The following is a 21177-nucleotide window of genomic DNA, read 5'->3' as shown; positions in this document are numbered from 1 at the left end:
TTATCTTTGGTGCTTGATTTTTCCGAGGTCGAAAGCACTGGTGCCAGAGTCACCTCCTCGACTGCAAACATCTCCTTTGTAGCATGTTGTTCTCTATAAATCGTTTTCACCCCATCCTCCATTGGGAATTTCATCATTTGATGAAGGGTCGAAGGTACGACCCTCATGTTGTGAATCCATGGTCTCCCGAGTAGTGCGTTGTATCTCATGTCACCTTCGATGACATGGAATTTTGTATCTTGAATGGTTCCGGCCACGCTCACTGGTAGGATTATCTTCCCTTCGTTATTTCGCTTGCGATGTTGAAACTATTTAGGACTCGGGATGCTGGTACAATTTGGTCTTGTAGGCCGAGCTGCTCTACGACCCTCGATCTGATTATGTTTCCTGAGCTACCTGTATCCACTAGAACACGTTTAACTTGAAATTTATTTAACAAAATAGAAATTACCAAGGCGTCATTATGCGGCTAAAGTATGCCTTCCGTTTCCTTGTCATTGAATGATAGGATGACCTCGGGCACGTAGCTTCGAGTCCCTTTTTCTCTGGTGATCGACACCTTGGTGCGTTTGGATATAGGCCCTTTGATCACGCCCAACTATGCCTTATAAAAAGGACAATGCGGTCGTTGCAAATATAATCTGGTTTACAAGTCCGGAGTCGAATCCCACAGAGATTTAACCTATCAATCACAATCTTTAGACCCACTAAACTCTTCAGAACCAGCTTCCCAAATATTTGAATCATAAGTTGATGGTTTCTTTAGTAACTAAGATTGCAAGTAAATTAAACAAGCTATAAACTAAAACGCTAAAGTTGTAAACAATGATGAGATAAAGCTAAGGTAAAGATTTCCCCTATTGATGGAATCCCTTCTGTTTATGCTTCATACAAATGTACCAACACTTCTCTATCAATCATGAACGCTCGTCTTACCATAAATCTCTCCCGAGTAATCACAGTAATATACTATTGCACTCTCCCGAGATACACTAGCTAGCTTTAATTAACACAGTTCACTTAAGATTGCACCCAAGGCTTCGTTATCCCTAATCCCACCTTTAAACCCGCAGTTATAGATTCCTTTTATACTTTAGGAGTGATGTTATTCAACAATAACCTAAATATACACTCTCTCCCGAGTTATGCACACTAAATAGACACAGCTAATTGAGGATCCTGTCAATTAACTACAACTAGAACATAGTTGAATAAATAAAGATTGAAACTAGCAATTTGTATTCACATAAACAAGAAGTTCATCCCCCAATAGGTTCCATCAAAACCTTAGACAAAAGATTTAGCTACTCATAACTATGGGTGAACAAGCTAAGATAAGATCCATCATAAACTAGCAATCAAAATCAAAGAAAAGAAGAAAGATGTTTTGGGTGATCTCTCACAATTGTTTTTCTTGCCAAGATACTCTAAAAATCAATACATGCCTCTCTTGGGCGAAGTCTAGTGTTTAAAATAGGTTTTAGGACTAAAAATCCCGTGTTTGCACTTTAGTCCCTGCACTTTTCTTGCGCCTGTCGCGGTTCTGCCGCGGTCGCGGTGGAACCGCGGCCAAACAGCTCCTCTGATTCTCCTTTTGTCCGCGAGCATCCTTCACCGCGGTTCTACCGCGGTCGCGGTGGAACCGCGGCAGAGTCATTTTTCTGATTCTTCAGCCTGTTTTTGCGTGGTTCACTTGGGACATTTCATGGTTGGCCTCTCTTTCTTCATTTTTTTGACTCCAAAAGTGCTCCCTAGCCTTCCCTAGTCATATATAACCTACAAATCATGAAAAGCACTAATAAGAGTATTTTGTTATCACTTTTATTATTAAAACTATGCTAGAAGGCGGTTATTTAGGGCCTGAATATAGTTAAATTCACCTATTATCAACACCCCACACTTAAACCCTTGCTCGTCCTCGAGCAAGCTAAACCACACTTAAAAGCCTGACTGTTTGATGCTTTACCCCAAATATGTCACACCCACCATTTTGACGGAACAACCTAAGCAATGTGCCGGTCATACCCCAGATGCTGACTCTACTGCCATGACACACTTGCGCTCACTCTAGTTACTCTAACAGAGGTGAAGACTTACTTTTCCTTCTTGAGTCACATTCCCTCACATCAAAAGTCTGAGAGAAGTTCCACACGCATAAAATTCAAACACAAGGAACTAAAGATAGAAAGAATTCACTCACTCTCAGCAAAGAACATTCACATGCCGCACAGACACACCATAAGCTTGCCCCTAGTGTAGTACTCTACTAATCGAGCTGTTTTAGTCAAAGATCAAGAGGTCTTTATTTGGTTGTAATATATGCTAAGGGACGGGTAGGATACATTTGGATGTAGTGACTAACCTCCCTAAGCACTTTTAATACACACTTCCTTTTATCTCAATTTCCCTGCTCAGCCTAATCATTCCTCCACATTTTTGTATCACCAGTGACCCCTACTTTCCTTTAGGTGCAACTGGTTTTTTTTAAAGTACCAGTGCACCATTCAAATAATTTATTCCTGATTCCCCATTTTTTTTTCTAACTCCCTACCACCCCACACTTTGACTTTTGTATGTTCTTTAGTGATTCAAGTGCTTTTCGGAGGTATAGGTTCAAACAATCAGCTATTCAAACACAGGGATATAGGTCATTATAGGGTTATCAGAGAACAAGCTTCAGGCTCAAAGGGGTTAACTATGGCAATATAGACAGGTGGATTCACCATTATATGTAGGCTTACACAAAGAAATGCCTCAATCATCTCTAAAACCCAACAACTTCTATTTCGCTTTGCAAACACACAGGGCAAGTTCTAGGTATCGCACGCACGCACAGAATGCAAGTAAAATCTCTCACACACTTAGCATGTAGCTCGTTCGGATTAGTCTATCAACACACTCATACGAGCATTCAAGCAAAGCAAGATGTGCAAAATTAAGGCATAGATTTACAAGTCCACAACTGAGCCTAGACGTCATACTCTCAGGTTCATTTTAGTTGGTTGCAGGTGTGTACATCAGAGGTAGCATTCTAGACTTTACCCATCTTAGTCTTAACTATAAAAGAAAAATCTACCTAACCCGGTTCAAGAAAAACCCTTGGAAAAGAACCATGGCCAAAAGAAAAACCAAGGGGGATTTACTACACTACCTAAAAAGAAAAATAAATAAAATAAAAAAAATCTTCATGGACTACTTCCCTCAAGAGTACTGTCCCAGTGGTTCGTCCTCAGGAAGAGTCATCTACCTTTAATTTTTTTTTTATAAATATATCCGACTTGGACCCTCAAGAGACCCGTCGACAAGTGTCCATCGTTGGGCCAAGTCAGACTCCTAATATAATTACAGTCAATTATATACAACAACATCAATTTCATACTACAACACACACAATGTCTATGTACAGTACACATATAACTAGAGCAAGTCTCCCACCCCACACTCAAAATCATGGCATGTCCCCATGTCATATCAAGAAAGTAAAGAGCAGAAGGGTAAGGAGACTTCCCTGAGACTCAATTAGAGTCGGAGACTGTGCTGAGGTCTACATGGCAAGCTCTCCCCAAAGCACAGAACCAGGCCATGAACCTGTTCTCAGACCGGGCCTGCCTCTGAGACATGGCATCCATCCGTGTGTGTATGCCATCCACTGAGGTACGGAGGTCCGCGACCTCTTCCTCCATAGAACGCAGCATAGGCCTGGTAGACTGAGATTTGACAAAGCCTGCCCCAGTATAAGGGTGCCGAGAGGGTCCAGCACTGTCATTAGATCTCCTGGACGGTGCAAGAGAAACCGGGTCATCAGCCTCATCATCTAGCACAATTGTTGTACGTGTGCCCCTGCCCACTCTGATGCGTGAAGCTCGGAATGGTGCTTCAGGTGCCAATGCTCCATCAGTAGGATCAGTGGGAACCCTCCTCCGCAAGCACAGGGCAGTCACCAAGGAAGGGAAGTAAAGTCCCTTTGACAGCAGCGGTCCCCGCAGGACCATTACGTTACCAATTACCTGTGCTGCATCAAAATCCTTCTTCGTCACGAAGCACCAAGTCAATAGGGCTCTGTTGAAGTTCACGTCTGTGGTGTTGCTGGAGGGCATGAACCGGCTGTAGATGACAGTCAACCAACACTTAGCCAAGTGCGTGAAAGAGTTGGAGTTCAGGGTGATGTGGTCCTTGATCCAGGTTGGTCGCCCACCAGCACAAACTACATCAGTCATAACTTCCCACGTGACACCTGGTCTGTCGTGGTAGTAGTCAATATCGCCCGTGAACCGGGGTAGCCTCAATACCTGGCGGATAGTTTCAATTGAGGCATCTACCCATGTGCCTCGCACAGTCACCTCCCACAGTATATGTGTTGGGCAGTTCGCGTAGAACTCCCTAACCATCATCCAGTTCGCTGGGCCGGGGTCATCAAAGAGGAATCCCATTTCGCGCCTTCGAATTTCTTCATACATTTCAACCTGTTCCACGCGGAGGTCTGCCCGGTCAATTTGCAACTCCTGAATGAAGTTCTTACCATCCTTGGCATGAAAATCGTCCTTCGCTCGTTCCGATTCAAACCTGGACTCGTCATATGTCGGTTGTTGGGATGTGCCGGCCCCTCTCTTTTGCTTTTTACGGGCCATAATACCTGCAATGAGTCAGGAAAATTCATAACCATCAAATTCATCCTAATTAGTGTCCGTCAGATGGGTACTCAGACTTCGCCACCCGATGGCACCAAAACACCATCCCCATTGAGTTATTCTTGGCAGACTAGCCACACAAGCAAGGTAGGGAAGGTTACAATCTCCACAGAGGCCTCACAATAGAACTATGTATAACATTCGGCCTACACCACCCCACACTACTCCTGCACATATTATCAAACAGTGACAACACCCCCAATCACCAAGTATAACACCCCCTAATTAAGAGTGGGTATAACCCGCCCCATAATATCACAAAAACTCCAATATTTCGATCCACGTGGTGCATAATAACAACTACACCCCAAAAAAATGATTTCTGGGCTAAAACATCATAAACACCATGAAGGCCCATACACTATGACACCAAACAATTTCACAATAGTACCATACAACAATAAAAACCATGAAAGAAAGCAAAAATTGACAAAAGTTATACTAACCCTACCTAGGGTTAAACTAAATACAATTATGCTAAATTATACTAAGTTAGAAGATGAAATAGAGAGAGAGAAAGAGCAACTTACTTGTTTGGTTGAGGGAAAGTGGATGAAGAAGGTGGATAGTAGGGGAGGATGATAATGGAATGATGTAAAGATGAGAAGAGAAGAGAGAAGATAGAGAGAAGTGGGAGAGGAATTAGAGAGAAGGGAGGGGGGGTTGCTGAATCTGGGCGAATTATGGGGGGTTAGTGGTAGGTGGGGTGGGGGGGTATTTTGGGTAAAAGGTGAAAAAGAGAAAAAATTAAAACGAAAAACTTACCTGGATCCTATCTGCGTCTGCCGCGGTTCTACCGCGGTCGCGGTAGGACCGCGGTAGACCAAGTTCAGAGGGTCTCTCTTGCTGCAGTTTTACCACGATCGCGGTGTAACCGCGATGGCCTGGGTTCAGAGAAGGGTTAGTACCGCGGTTTGACCGCGGTCTGACCGCGTCTCTGATTCTGACATTTTTTTTTATGTTACACTTACAACAATTTCGCGGGTTGCCTCCCACGTAGCGCCTGATTTAACGTCGCTACACGATGCAGGAAGAGCACATTTAAGGCTCGCTCGACCTCTGTGGTTCAGTCAGATGCAGTTCAGCCCCTTCCTTAGGCTCGCTCATACCCACATACAACTTCAATCTATGACCATTGACTCTAAATGTACGAGAGTCATTCTCAGTGGCAACTTCAACCGCTCCTGACGGGAAAACTTCAACTACTCGAAATGGTCCAGACCATCGTGACTTTAGCTTACCCGGGAACAACCTCAGTCTTGAGTTGTATAGCAATACCATGTTCCCAGGTTTGAAGTTCCGATCAACGATGTTCTGATCGTGTAGCCTCTTCATTCTCTCTTTGTACAGCCTTGTGCTCTCAAAAGCAAGATACCGGAACTCCTCAAGCTCATGCAGTTCTGTGACCCTTGCCGTGCCTGCAACTTCCATGTCTAAATTTAGTTGTTTCAGTGCCCACCACGCTCTATGCTCAAGTTCTATAGGTAGGTGACAGGCCTTCCCAAACACTAACTTGTATGGTGACATACCAATTGGTGTCTTGAAAGCTGTCCTGTAGGCCCAGAGTGCATCATCTAACTTCCTCGCCCAATCAGTTCTCGTAGCGTTCACAGTTTTCGTTAACACACTCTTGATTTCCCTGTTGGATACCTCAACCTGTCCACTAGTCTGCGGGTGGTAAGGAGTAGCCACCTTGTGGCGCACATCGTATTTTGTAAGCAACTTCTCGAAGGCTCTATTGCAGAAGTGAGTGCCTCCGTCGCTGATAATCGCTCGTGGTGTCCCGGAGCGGGTGAATATGTTCTTCTTTAGAAACCCCACCACCACTTTTGCATCATTGGTGGCCAATGCTACAGCTTCCACCCACTTGGACACATAGTCTACGGCAACAAGGATGTATTTATTACCATAAGAGCTGACGAAGGGACCCATGAAATCAATCCCCCAGACGTCGAACACTTCTATCTCCTAAATTGGGTTCATGGGCATCTCGTGGCGCCGGGAAATATTCCTGGTGCGTTGACATTCATTACAACCCTTCACCCATGAGTGGGCATCTTTAAACACAGTCGGCTAGAAAAATCCGGCCTCTAGCACCTTTGCTGCTGTCCTGATCCCTCCAAAGTGTCCACCATAAGCCGATGCATGACAAGCCTGCAAAATAGAAGATTGTTCTATCTTGGAGACGCATCTCTAGATCATGTTATCCAGGCATATTCTAAAGAGACAGGGCTCGTCCCAATAGTACAAGCGGCTTTCACGAAAAAATCGCTTCCTCTGGACCGATGAAAGGTCGTGAGGAACTATACCACTGGCCAGGTAATTGGCCAAGTCCGCATACCATGGCGCTTCCTGATGAGTGATGGCGAGCAGTTGCTCGTCTGGAAAAGTTTCCAGAATTTCCTCAACTTCAATTGCATTTTCAGCTCCCTCAAGTCGTGATAGGTGATCAACGACTTGATTCTCAGTGCCTTTGTGGTCACGTATTTCAAGATCGAACTCTTGCAGCAACAACACCCAACGAATCAGGCGTGGCTTAGAGTCTTTCTTTTCTATTACGTACCTGAGAGCAACATGGTCAGTGTATACAATTACCTTTGATCCTATCAGGTAGGGCCAGAACTTGTCGAATGCGAACACCACAGCTAGCATCTCCTTTTCAGTCACCGTATAGTTCAATTGAGCTCCACTCAGCGTTCGACTGGCATAGTAGATTGGGTGCATCAATTTGTCCTTCCGCTGGCCCAGCACTGCCCCCACTGCGTAGTCACTAGCGTCACACATTAGTTCAAATGGTTGCTCCCAGCTGGGGGCAACAATGATGGGTGTTATGACCAGCTTCTGCTTCAACTCCTCAAACGCTACCCTGCAATCATCAGAAAACACAAACAAGTGATCTTTCTCTAATAACTTACAGAGAGGGTTGGTGATTTTGGAAAAGTCTTTTATGAACCGCCGGTAGAAACCGGCATGTCCAAGAAAACTTCTGATTGCTTTGACCGAAGTTGGTGGAGGCAGCTTTGCTATTACATCAACCTTTGCTCGATCTACCGCTATTCCCTTGCTAGACACCCAGTGCCCCTAGACTATGCCTTCTTGTACCATGAAATGACACTTCTCCTAGTTCAGCACCAGATTAGTCTCGATGCACCGTTTCAGCACACGCGTCAAATTCACCAGGCACTCATCAAATGAACTCCCCACCACTGAGAAGTCATCCATTAACACCTCCATTATATCCTCAACCATGTCAGTGAATATGGCCATCATGCACCGTTGGAATGTGGCGGGTGCATTGCATAGGCCAAAAGGCATCCTCCTGAAGGCATAAATGCCATAAGGGCATGTGAAGGAGGTCTTCTCTCGGTCCTCAGGTGCAATGGAGATCTGATTGTACCCTGAGTACCCATCCAGAAAACAAAGTGTGACCTCCCTGCCACTCTATCCAGCATTTGATCAATGAAGGGAAGTGGGAAGTGGTCTTTCTGGGTGGCTAGATTCAACTTTTGATAATCCATGTAAATTCTCCAGCCTGTGACGGTTCTCGTTGGGATTAGTTCATTTTTGTCATTCTTCACAACCGTCATGCCACCCTTCTTAGGCACACATTGAACTGGGCTCACCCAACTGCTGTCAGAGATTGGGAAAATAATTCCCGCATCTAACCACTTTATCACCTCTTTCTTCACCACTTCCTTCATATTTGGATTCAGCCTCCTCTGATGTTCCCTGGAAGGTTTGTGCCTTCTTCCAGCAGAATTTTATGCATGCAGTAAGCGGGGCTGATCCCCTTGATGTCTGCCATGGTCCACCCAATGGCAGATTTGCACTCCTTCAATACCTGTAGAAGCTGTTGGACCTGCACATCTAATAAACCAAATGAGATAATAACAGGTAGAGTGGAGTCGGGTCCCAGAAATTCATACCTAAGGTGGGTTGGCAGTGGCTTTAGTTCCAGCTTCGGTGGTTCTTCAATGGATGGCTTAGCTGGAGGAGTTTCTCTCTTTCCTAAGTGTAGGGGCTCGAACTCTAGTTCTCTATCCCATAACCCTCTACCTTCCAATGCCAATACCCATTCTGCCAAGTCCTCACCGTTCACTTCCTCCAAATTCGTCAAACATGCAGCGAGGGGATCCTCAATCGTCAACACTTCATCATCAGATTGTACAATTACATCTACGGCATCAATAAGAGAGCAATTTGCGAACTCACTTGGGCGCCTCATAGATTTCTGCACATTGAATATAATCTCTTCGTCATTGAGCCTCATCTTAAGCTCCCCGGTCTCACAATCAATAAGAGCTCTCCCTATGGCCAAGAAAGGTCTTCCTAAGATGATAGGAATTTCTTCATCCACCTTGCAATCCAATATTACAAAATCTGCAGGGAACACGAATTTCCCCACCTGAATAAGTACATCATCCAGGATCCCAAATGGACGCTTCACAGTCCCGTCAGCCAGTTGTAGCAACATAGAGGTGGGTCTAGCTCTCCCAATGCCCAACCTCTTGTAAATGACCAGGGGCATAAGATTAATGTTGGCCCCTAAATCACAGAGTGCTTTCGCAAAAGCAAAGTTTCCAATTGTACATGGAATAGTAAAACTCCCTGGATCAGAGAGCTTTTCAGCAACAGGTCTAGTTACCACTGCACTGCACGTCTGAGTAAGTGTCACCGTATCCAAGTCTTTGAAATCAAATTTCCGGGACATTAAGTCTTTCATCATTTTTGCGTATCCAGGCATCTCCTTTAAGGCTTCAATCAATGGAATATTTACCTGAATTTGCTTGAGCATCTCAAAGAACTTTTTGTAATGATCCTCCTTCTGATGCTTGGCTAACCTCTGTGGAAATGGTGGAGGAGGGATTTTCTTCCCAATCACTTGGGACTTTTCTTTCTCGGCTACTATCTCCACTACCGGCTCTTCAACTGCTTCAGCAACTTTCTCGGTTTCCTGCGGAGTATTCTTTTCTTCCTGAGTAGGCTGGATTGTCACATCTGTCAACCTTATGGATTCATCCAGCTCAATGGGTACCTGAATGAGTGTCTCAACCTGTATATTGTCACGAGCTCTCTCTTGATCTTCGTCGAGATCCCTGCCGTTACGGAGACTCACCGCCATCAGCTGCTTCGGGCCCTGATCTTTAGGATTGATTTGGGTATCTGCAGGTAGCGTCCCTTGAGGACGATTGTTCAGAGACATTGAAATTTGGCCCACTTGCACTTCAATATTTTTTATAGCTGCGTCATGTGTATCTACTCTCTCGTTTATCTTCGCAGTGGACCCAATAACCTGCTGCATCATTGCTTCCAGTCTAGCAAACCCATCGTCCTGTCTTCCACCATGCTGTTGCTGAGGAGGGTGCTACCCTTGCTACTGATTGTTGTACCCCTGTGGTCTAGGATACGGTGCCATGTTGTTGGGGGGTTTCATACCTCCCATGTTTCCGGCGTTATATTATGGTTGGGGCGGTTGACCCCAGTTCTGATTTCCCTGTCTCTGACCCCCATAGTTAGCAACATAGTTCATATCTTCAGGGTGCTGATGATGATGATCAAGCTCTGTATTCCAAGGATTACCAATTGGTTGACTAATGCAAGATGTGCTCAGGCCCCCATTGGTAGTATCTACTATGTGTACCTGCTACTTCTGCTCTGATTCCTCCACCTTTTTGGTGAGGATGCTCATTTGTGTCAGGAGAGTCGCCATATTTTCAGCCATAGTGTTTGAAGGATCAAGAGGCACTGAGTGCACCACTGTAGTGATGGGTGCATTCCTGGATGTCCATCCCGAATTTGTGCCATTTTATCTAGTAAACTCTGACCTTCACTCCATGTCTTGCTCAGGAATGCCCCACCAGCTGAGGCATCCACAATATTCTTCAACCCATCTAACAGTCCCACATAAAATCGTTGTCCCAACATCTGTTCTGGTATACCATGATGTGGACACATAACCAACATTCCTTTGAACCTGCCCCATGTTTCATGCAGTGTCTCCATTGGTTTCTGCTTGAAGCTCACGATCTCATCAATTTGTTGGGAAGTTTTGTTGGGTGGATGAAACTTGTTATGAAACTGCTTGACTAACTCATCCCACGTTGCTATAGAATTTATGGGGAGTGAGTTTAGCCAAACCTGTGCAGCTCCTGTCACCGAGAATGGGAACAATAATAGCCTGATAGCCTCTGGAGTGACATTGGGCTGCCTCTGGGTCTTGCAGATTGACAGGAAGTTCTTCAGGTGTTGCTGAGGATCTTCAAGTTGTGTCCCAGAGAAGAGTCCCTTGTTTTGCAACAAGTGCAGCATGTTATTTGTGATCTGGAACGACTCAGCTTGTATTGCGGGCACAACTATGGCAGTAGCCAAATTGTCAAATGTGGGCTGTGCCCAGTCATACAGTGCACCCTCGGGCACCAGAGGTGCCGCTTCTCTAACATTCAAGTTGACTTGCTCATGCCTGCCGTTTCCGTTGGGGTCGATTGCGTCTCCCATGTCAGTTTCGAATTTGTCTGTTTGTTGAGGTGGTTGAAGTCTTCTGTTGGCACGGTTCAATGCCCTGAATATTTTCTCAGGGTCTGAGAGTCCTTCAAGTAGTTCTCCAGTCCTGGTAGAGTTTCTAGGCATACACTTGTGCAACCAAGTCAACAACCGTCAAAAGTTTCAATCAAAAATTGGGTGTAGAGAAACTGCCTACACTAAGAATTTTTGTATTTCTATCAATGGTAATTGATAATTCCATTAACTCCCCGGCAACGGCGCCAAAATTTGATCACGCCCAACTATGCCTTATAAAAAGGACAATGCGGTCGTTGCAAATATAATCCGGTTTACAAGTCCGGAGTCGAATCCCACAGAGAGTTAACCTATCAATCACAATCTTTAGACTCATTAAACTCTTCAGAACCAGCTTCCCAAATGTTTGAATCACAAGTTGATGGTTTCTTTAGTAACTAAGATTGCAAGTAAATTAAACAAGCTGTAAACTAAAACGCTAAAGTTGTAAACAATGATGAGATAAAGCTAAGGTAAAGATTTCCCCTATTGATGGAATCCCTTCTGTTTATGCTTCATACAAATATACTAACACTTCTCTATCAATCATGAATGCTCGTCTTACCATAAATATCTCCCGAGTAATCACAGTAATATACTATTGCACTCTCCCGAGATACACTAGCTAGCTTTAATTAACACAGTTCACTTAAGATTGCACCCAAGGCTTCGTTATCCCTAATCCCGCCTTTAAACCCGTAGTTATAGATTCCTCTTATACTTTAGGAGTGGTGTTATTCAACAATAACCTAAATATGCACTCTCTCCCGAGTTATGCACACTAAATAGGCACAGCTAATTGAGGATCCTGTCAATTAACTACAACAAGAACATAGTTGAATAAATAAAGATTGAAACTAGCAATTTGTATTCACATAAACAAGAAGTTCATCCCCCAATAGGTTCCATCAAAACCTTAGACAAAAGATTTAGCTACTCATAACTATGGGTAAACAAACTAAGATAAGATCCATCATAAACTAGCAATCAAAATCAAAGAAAAGAAGAAAGATGTTTTGGGTGATCTCTCACAATTGTTTTTCTTGCCAAGATACTCTAAAAATCAATACATGCCTCTCTTGGGCGAAGTCTAGTGTTTAAAATAGGTTTTAGGGATAAAAATCCCGTGTTTGCACTTTAGTCCCTGTACTTTTCTCGCACCTGTCGCGGTTCTGCCGCGGTCGCGGTGGAACCGCGGCCAAACAACTCCTATGAATCTCCTTCTGTCCGCGAGCATCCTTCACCGCGGTTCTGCCGCGGTCGTGGTGGAACCGCGACAGAGTCATTTTTCTGATTCTTCAGCCTGTTTTTGCGTCATTCACTTGGGACATTTCACGGTTGGCCTCTCTTTCTTCATTTTTTTGACTCCAAAAGTGCTCCCTAGCCTTCCCTGGTCATATATAACCTGCAAATCATGAAAAGCACTAATAAGAGCATTTTGTTATCACTTTTATTATTAAAACTATGCAAGAAGGCGGTTATTTAGGGCCTGAATATAGTTAAATTCACCTATTATCACCCTTGTTGAATGTCGACACTGCCAACGATCATATTAATTACATATTGTGGTTCTTCCTGCTCATTTTTTCTGTTTGCATCTCTTTCCTGAAGTGGTTCTTAGCTCGATCACTGAGAAATTCTCGAAGATGAACCTCATTGAATAATCGAGCTACTTCCTCCCTCAACTGCCTGCTGTTTTTGGTCCTATGGCTATGTATGCCATGATACTTACACATCAAGTTTGGATTCCTTTGAGAATGATCGGTTTGTATAGGCTTGGGCCACCTGGTGTCTTTGATTCTTCCTATAGCCGATACGATCCCCGATGCATCTACACTGAAATTATACTCTGACAATCGAGGTGCTTCTACGGGGTCGGTATGTTTATCAAATCCGTTCTTACTCATGAGTCCCCGAGAGCTTTGACCTCGGTCATTTCTTCAATCGTTCCGAGGAGCGTTATGCCCTGAACTGCTACTTCTACGATCGACATACGACTGATATCATTCCTTGTTTGATATTGATTCCCTGTCTGTATCTCTCGGGGGCTTAGCTACCAATCTATTAGGATGAACTAAACCTCAGGGGACTCCCAACTGGTTGTCCTCGACCTTGATTTTCAATTGGTAACGATTATGTACATCTGACCACGTCATAGCTAGATACTCGATCAGATTCTGCTTCAATTGTCGAGACGCGATCGAACTCCGCTCATTCAAACTCTACATAAAAGCCTGTACTGCCCAATTATTCGAGACCGATTGTAGTTCCATTCGCTCCATCTAAAACCGGGATACGAACTCCCTGAGCATCTTATCGTTCCTCTGCCATATCTTAAAAACGTCTGATTTCCTTGTTGCCACCTTTATGGCCCCGACGTGTGCTTTTATGAAGGCGTCTGCTAACATAGCAAACAAATCGATAGAGTTCGGGGGCAAGTTGTGATACCAAATCATGGCTCCCTTAGACAAGGTTTCCCCAAACTTTTTCAACAATAATGATTCGATCTCATTATCATTCAAGTCGTTCCCTTTAATCCCGCAAGTATATGAGGTAATATGTTCGTTGGGATCGGTTGTTCCATTGTATTTAGGTATATCGAGCATGCGAAACTTTTTAGGAATGGGCTTCGGAACCGCACTCGGAGGGAACGACTTTTGTATGAACCTTTTGGCATCCAAACCTTTCAAGACCGGGGTGCCCCCAGTATTTGAGCAACACGGGAGTTATAAGTCTCCACTTTTTGTCATTATCCTTAATCTTCTTTTTCCCGGACTTGATTCTCTTGGTTAGTTCTTCGAGCATCCTCATAATTGTAGGATCAGTCCCCGAGCTGTCACCGCTTGATCTTTCCTGTATCGGCTCAGTATGTTGAGTGTTTCCTGGTTCGGCTATACTTGGAGTTTTATTCTGACTTTGAAGTTGAGCGATGACAATCTTTTGAGCTTGTAGCATCTCGAATATTACTTGGAGGTTGATTCCTCTATCTCCTACACCATGTGTTCTTTGGCCACCATATCTGACTTCCCTGCGTACACTTGCTCCAGGGTCTGCGCCTAGATCTGCATTCAAAGCAATGTGTGAACTAACATCTACTGGTTCTACATTTAGCACTTCCCTAGGGTTTACCGGTGGTACATCGACTCCTGGAGCAATTACGTTCTCATTTTCTCCTTGGAACCCAAGATCGTCATCACCGTGTATGTGTGCATTCTGTGAGTTTGACATGTTTTATCCTGAAATCAAAGAATCTTTAACAAGAACAAGTGTGAAAATAACGTATATTATCAAAATCAGTATCGAAATAAACAATATTATCTTTAGCCCCACGGTGGGCGCCAAACTATTTACCTCAAAAATACGAGTAACAATTAAATTTGATTTGTGGTTTTAAAGATACGTGATTAAGTTCAATACTAATTAATAACCAAAAAATCTGAGTATAAATGAAAGAAATAAGTAAAACCAAACCAGAGTGTAGACCAGTCTCGACTTCGAGTCAAAGTGACCTCGAGATGGATCAAGAACAATAAAGCAATAATAATAAAGCTAAAGGACAATTCTGATGAACAATGAGCGAGAAAGTAAGAGAGTATATTCGTTGTCAATGATCGATGATCTTTACAAATGATTAGGATCCCCTTTATATAATAGGAAAATCCTAAATAAGGTACATTTCTATTTACAGTAAGGAATCCTATTGGGACAACTGTATAACCGCCTGATACAGATTTGTACTAATTCGTACAAATCTATTCCGAAATTTACGCCATGATCTTGGGGATGTGGCAGAAATCTTGCTTATTATGTTGCAAACTCATAACGGCTTTATCTCGGGGTTCGTCATACTTGGCTTCGGTACTTGTCGTGTACTCCGAGCTTCGATCTTTACATTCTGCCCTTGAACTCGAACCCATACTAAGCTTATCCCTTGGTTCGAGCCCTCTGTTCCTCGATGTGAGCCCAGGAGCCCACAAAATCGGGGGGCACGTGATTTTACCGTATACAATATATATATAATAGATATACACAATTCCGTACTAATTTTAATTTTCTTGAATTTTTACAATGTTAATGCATTTTTAATTTATATATTTATTTTATTAATTTATAAAATGTTAAGAGTTAAATATCCATGGGGCTTACGCCCAGCGCCTCGGGACTTACGCCTCATTCCGTGTTAGATAAAATGCCTCATCTTACATCCACGTCTTTTAAAACACTGATATATAATGCACATGCAAGAAATTTTGGTATTAATTTGTTGATCGTGCCATTATTTTCAACTAAGTGAGCTTGCTCATATTGCCCGTTTCAAATCCATAAAGGAGAAGGGATGGTGCAAAACTACCCAATTCATATTAAATCCTTATAATATATTGGCTTGAAATGCATTTAAATGAAAAATATAATTAGTGAGAATTTATATAATCCATTTTGAAATTGAGGAATAGTTATTGTTGATCATTTATATTGTGTTTTCCTTGAGCTGTGTTGGCATCAAAATTGCTAGACAAGAACCATACTCTTTTCATGGTAAATTAGTGTATGATTCAGTGTAAACATGATGTTTCTGAAAATATATTAGTTTTGCTTTTTTCAGTTTTCTCTTTAACCGACCAAATGTCCTTTTTCATCGTTATATAATACTTTGTCGCTTCACTTCACAACTTCGACCCTTTTGAGATATATGTATTTATTTATAAAAGATACTAGTTTTTTGGTACGCGCGTATAAAGTATAATTTTTCTGTAAAATCAGACCCTCGTTTTAAAATTTCTTCGATAGTGTGAAGACTCTATGCGTTTTCACACCGAGACCAATCCTTGCTATCAACTCTTTGATCAATGAAACTGGCGAACAAATTGAATATCTTTTTTACCCTTTAGAAATAGAGTTCACACTAAACAAAAAAGCCATTTGATTATTCGCCTAATATTTAAAATTATAAAATATCCTATAACTTTATTATTAGTAGTAAATCTTTTCTTATTTGATCTTTATAAAAAGTCCTAATATTTAGGACTTTAAATTCAAGTAAAATTTGCTTCCCATAAATTATTTACTTTTTAAATGAATGACATTTAATTTACACGTAACTCTAAATTTTGAGAATATTGCTTCCTTGTTAGTATTTGTTTATTTTTTATTTTGTAACCGTTAGAATGGTTATTTTCTATTAAATAATTATTCTTCAATATGAGAAAATAAATTAAAATAATTATTTTGTCTAGTATGAAATTTATTTTTAAAGGATAAAAAAGACAAATAACATTTAACTAAGGATTTTCGTGCATTTAATATAGTATAGAGTATAGATAAATATAAATATAAATTATTAAAATTGACGGCAAATAAGAGAAGTTGAATTGGCAAGGAGGGCGACCTAATTGTGTAATTGGTGCGTTCTTTCTAATTTAAGAATTTGTAAACATACTGAAGATTTGTAGGAATATTCATTTTTGACTGAAGAAATTACAATGTTAGATCTTGACTCGGACTTATTTAGTTGTTCTTTTGAAGGGATAACATATACAATTTGATTCCAACAAGGAAATATAACCAAAATCTAGAGTCATTTCTTTAAAATAATGCTTTGATAATGAACTTTGAAGTCCTAAATAGTAGGAATTCCTATCTAGTTCAAATAAGGAAAAAATTAATAATTTTTTAATTTGATTTTAAAGTTCTAAATATCTGGCAAATAATTAAAATTACAATTTTTGTCCAACATGAAATCAATTTTTAAAGTGTAAAAAAGGCGAACGATATTTCACTAAGGATTTTCGTGCTTTTAATATAGTACTAGTTTTAGTGTACGTGCGTTGCACGTGTGCATTACATTAATTAATATAAAACATATACACAAATTATTGAAAAATTAGCAATTGAGGTTAAACTAAACTCAATATATGTTTAATGATGAAAATATATATTAGTAAATTCGTACAATATATGGTTGAATTCAACATTTTCTGAATGAATTTAGTGTAATTAGTTTTATAGAATTTATAATTATAAATATCATTCTCCGTTTGTTGTATCTCATCTTGCAACTCTTTGTTAACTTTACGTTCATAATGTCATTATAAAAAAAAATAATTGTTCATTCAAAGTTAATCAAAATTATAGACAAGCCAAATAAACCTCTTCGTGTGTAAAAAAGTTGCCTGGATTCTTATTGATTAGGTCTAAATTCCCTTCTTTGCACGTTCATCCAATGCCACATAAAAATTAATACTATTCTAAACTCATTATGAATGTACTTTGCTAATAAATACTTTGAAATTCAAGAGTTCACAATGTTGAGGTTAATTTTTCAAAATTATAGGGAGGAAAATGACAAATTTATAGTTATTCGAAAAGTACCAAATACATTAGTTTACCGTAAGATTAAAAAATTAACTGTAGTTATAATTTCACATAGTATGGTCGTAGCATAATTTATTTCTAAATTAACACCATATTAGTTCAGACTTCTAGAAATTTAAAGTTAAAATTAAATCAAAACTCTTAAGAAGTTAACAAGAAAAAAGCGAACATGCATTGCTGATGGATGCTTCATATTTTTAAGTAATCAATTATTGGTAATTTGGAGAAAAAATACTATTACATACATCATAGGCTAAGAATTAAAAAAAAAATTAGGGGCCACGTACTAAACTCTAAAAGGATATTTATAAAAACTGGTCAAATAAGGAAAACAAATTAATAAGGTAAATTTTGATTGAATTTGAAGTCCTAAATATTAGAAAATAATTAAATGACTATTTTGTCTAGTGTCAAATTAACTTTTAAAGGGAAAAAAAGGTGAATGACATTTCAATAGTAGCCTCGTGCTTTTAATATAGTAGACAAATTACATAAAATGTGATAATATTACATATTAGATAACATTATAGCAGTAATAAGAAAAATAATTAAAAAGTAAAAAAATATATTAAAAAGAAAAAGAAAAAACTATTTAAACTTGAGATTAGAAAGTTCTTAAAGTTATGATAAGAACACTTAAAATATGGATATAACATCAATAATATTATTATATTTCGTGCGTTGCGCGTGTATCCTATACAAATAAGTATAAAATTTTAAAGAAACACATAAATAATAATGTGCTTGAGTTATAAAATAAGAAAATAAAAAATATCAATTTATAAAAATGATGAATGGTGATTTTCAGCTATAAACTTCATTTTATATTTGTGGCGTTCAATATAATTTTTCTCTATATCATAATGTCATGTTTATCATACATATGTAACCAAAATTAAATTCATGTTGGAATTCAGAGACAAAAATTTTTTAAAAAAAAATTTGCATCAAGAAGACATTTAAGAATAGATTCACGCAATTCTTCGTATTATGATTGTTATAGCTTGTTTTTTATTTTTACAAATAAAAACAATATTTTTACTTGCAAATATATGTTTAGAATAGGTAATTATTCGATTTCAATTTTTTTGAGCTCGACAGTTTAGAGGCACAACTTTAAGTCTTTAAAATAAAATATTTTCATAATTTTTATGGCATTAAATAATAAAACATATTTTCATCGATTTCTATATCTTTCGGCAGGGCTAGCTGGTATTTCAGTTAAACTATTGTTATTGATCTTTACCTTAATTTTAGTTCAATGACATTAAATTATTTGTTTAAGGTAGAATTAGTGTGGCAGCAATTAGTAAAAGAGTATAGAGAAAAATTCTTGGGAATATTATATAACATATCCAATAATGGTTAAAGCCATCAAGAAATAATATATATATAAAACGTATGCTTACAGAAAAAAAAGTATGTTGAATAAAAGAGGAGAAAGAATGAATATGAGGGGTACCAAACCGGGTCTTCTTCAAGTGCTCTTTAGCGCGTGAAAAATAATTCAAAACTTTCGGTGCTCGCTTAGGCTTTACTCCTATCTTTCTCCTTTTATTTCGTGGACCAGTTTATGAAGATTCGGCAGTGCAACTGTCTTCTCTTATCCGACTGACGAAAATAAATAAATTTTAACCAGCTAAAAATAATAATATATTTTTACTTAATAATACTTGTTTTTAAAATCTTTTCATAATAACATCAATAATTCAAATAACTAAATCATGATAAATAGTAGATTGAATTAAATATTTAAATTTTTCTTCTTTGCGCAGGAATTAGAATAAAGAGTTATAACTATTTTCACACAATTTAAATAAATAAATAATTTACAGAAATAAAATTTTACTCATTGTTGTGTATATACTTTATTGTTTTAGGTCCAAAAGCTTCTAAGATATGATACTGCAACCTAAAATTGGAAGAAAAAAAGCACAAAAATTAAACTATACCAAGTTAAGAATATAAAAAGAGATGAAAAACAAAAGCAAAAAATACTAATAAGCAAACAAACATATCAAGATATTGGTATGACAAAGTAAAGAGAACAAAAAAAAAAAAAAAATCAAAAACAAGACTTTTATTCAAATTGAAGCAATAATCAACCATGAATTATGAATGCACCACAAAGTAAAAGATAAGAAAATTGACTCTTAAAAATATACTAAAATCATTAAGCATAACTAAAATCCAAGTTAATAAACACAAATATGTCATAGTTCCTGTCTAAGAATGCTTAGTAAAATAAAACCATACTATCGACAAAGTTTCTGTTGACTAATATGATAATTGACTCCAAAACCCTAATAGGATGATTAGCCGTAAATATAGTTTGTTATAACATACTTCAAATAAAAAAGGGAATTCTCATAAAGTAAAATCTTATTTGATTTTAAAGTGCTAAATTTAGGAATTTTTACCTAGTTCAAATGAGAAAAAATTTAGTAATCACAATTTTAATTGCTTTTAATATCCTAAATATTAGGAAAAATTATTAAATGACTATTTTGTCCAGTAGTATTTCTAATTTTAAAGGATAAAAAAGGCGAACGACATTTCACTAAAGACCTTCGTGCTTTTAATATAATATAGATATAGATAAATAAAATAAATTTAGCAATTTTAATATTTTGTTGTAAAGATAACTTAAAAGTTAAAACTACCAAAAGAACCTACCTTCAAATAATTAATGAATGCAAGTTCCGATAAATACCTTTACCTTTCCCCATATCTACACTATAGTCCATGCTGTAAAACAAATTCACCTATATTTACTCGATTGTCATATGTAACACCACCAAATAAGAAAGAGAAAAAGAATAACAATACAAATCTAGTATAATCTCATAAGTAAGGTTGGGGAGAGTAGTGTGTATACAAACTTTAATAAAGAAATTATTTCAATGGACCCTTGTCTCAAGAAAAAATAAAAAAGAAGCAGTAACAACAAGCAATAATAACAGTAACATAATAAGAAAACCGATGCAAAAGAAACGATAGGTAATAATAAAAATCTAAGAAAAACATACAAGATTAACACTAATACTATTGGTATGGAAAAGAAAAATGTTCAATTACCTACTAAGCTTCTACTCTAATTCTCGACTTTCACACTTTTTTATCGAGGATCATGTCCTTATTAAGTTGAAGCAGTATCATATCTTATTTAATCCCCGCTCCACCATACTTCTTAAGCTTATTTCTACCTTTCCTCGAACCCATTAAAATCAATATCTCACGCCTCCTTATAGTAGTATTTGTGCCTCTCCCCTTACCGAAGTGGTAAAGTTTTTCCTCATTGACTTTTATTTTAGACTAACTTACAAGCACAAAAATATTAAATAGAAAAGAACAAAAATAGAAAACACATAGAAGTAGAGTAGTCACTATCATTGGACTAGAAAACAAGTGAAAGTTAGGGGTGTTCATAAAAATTCGAAAATTCGAACCAAGCCGAAAACCAAATCAAACCGATAAAAAAACGATACTTTTTGGTTTGGTTTAGTTTTAGTTTTGAAATTTAAAAACCGATCGAGTTTGGTTTGGTTTTAATAAAAAAAAA

Source organism: Nicotiana tabacum, chromosome 5 (genome assembly GCF_000715075.1).
Source record: "Nicotiana tabacum cultivar K326 chromosome 5, ASM71507v2, whole genome shotgun sequence".
NCBI lineage: Eukaryota > Viridiplantae > Streptophyta > Magnoliopsida > Solanales > Solanaceae > Nicotiana > Nicotiana tabacum.
Note: the sequence above shows the minus strand (reverse complement) of the source record.